This window comes from Tenrec ecaudatus, chromosome 1 (genome assembly GCF_050624435.1).
Source record: "Tenrec ecaudatus isolate mTenEca1 chromosome 1, mTenEca1.hap1, whole genome shotgun sequence".
In the NCBI taxonomy this organism is placed as follows: Eukaryota; Metazoa; Chordata; class Mammalia; order Afrosoricida; family Tenrecidae; genus Tenrec; species Tenrec ecaudatus.
The window spans coordinates 312,699,946-312,700,836 of record NC_134530.1 but is presented as its reverse complement, the minus strand read 5'-3'; the positions used below and the strand labels follow the sequence as shown (position 1 = coordinate 312,700,836).

At 39.1% G+C, this 891-nt stretch overlaps 1 non-coding gene across 1 annotated transcript; it reads left to right on the top strand.

Moving 5' to 3' along the window:
• Positions 1–351: 351 nt before the first annotated feature.
• On the top strand, positions 352–486 carry LOC142437690 (small nucleolar RNA SNORA13). Its single transcript, XR_012782223.1, has one exon. It is a non-coding gene; the product is annotated as a small nucleolar RNA SNORA13 (small nucleolar RNA).
• Positions 487–891: the final 405 nt, after the last annotated feature.

Here is an 891-nt window from a genome sequence, read left to right as displayed (position 1 = left end):
TAACATATTCCAAAAATTGAAGAAAAATAATGCAAACCCAAAAATACTCTATCCAGCCAAATTATATATCAAGATAGATGGAGAAGTAAGCGTCTTCCCAGATGAGGAAAAATTCAAAGAATACATTAAAAGAAACCCAGTCCTACAAAGATCCTTGCCAACACAATATGGGCAAAAGAACAGCACTCACCGAGCACAAATAAAAGACCTCCACATAGAACAACCCAACCAAGAGAGCAACAAAGAGAAAACAGCCCCTAAGAGTACTGGCTTAAGGGAAGAAAAAAGTCAAGAATGAACCACAGACATACACACATACACAGCACACTGATAAGAAAAAGAGGCAGTCCCAGCCTTTGTGTTGCCCATTCGCTTTCAGAAACTAGTGAATGTGGTGTCAAAACAGGTGCAAATGAAACACCCTGACAGCCATGGTCTGCCTCTGAGTTCGGTTTCTTTGGCATCGGAGCTGCATAAGGAACAGTTAAGAAAAAGGAGGTAGTAAAACACCCAACAGAAAAGGTATAAGATGATATCACAGAGTCCACACATGGATGTAATAACCCTGAATATCAATGAACTGAACTCAGGGATTAAAAGCTGAGGCTAGCAGACTGGCTTAGAAAACACAACCCATCAATCTGCTGCCTACAGGAGACACATCTCAAGATTACAGATAAAAACAGGCTGAGTATCAAAGGCTAGCGTAAAACATACCAAGAAAATAGCAATTCAAAAAAAGCAGGATTTGCCATCCTAATCTCAGAAAAAATTGATCTCAAAGTGCAAACCATAAAGAGAGATAAGGTGGGGCACTATATAATGCTCAATGGAAATGTAGACAAAGAAACACTAAGTATTTTAAACATATATTCCCCAAATGAGAGATCC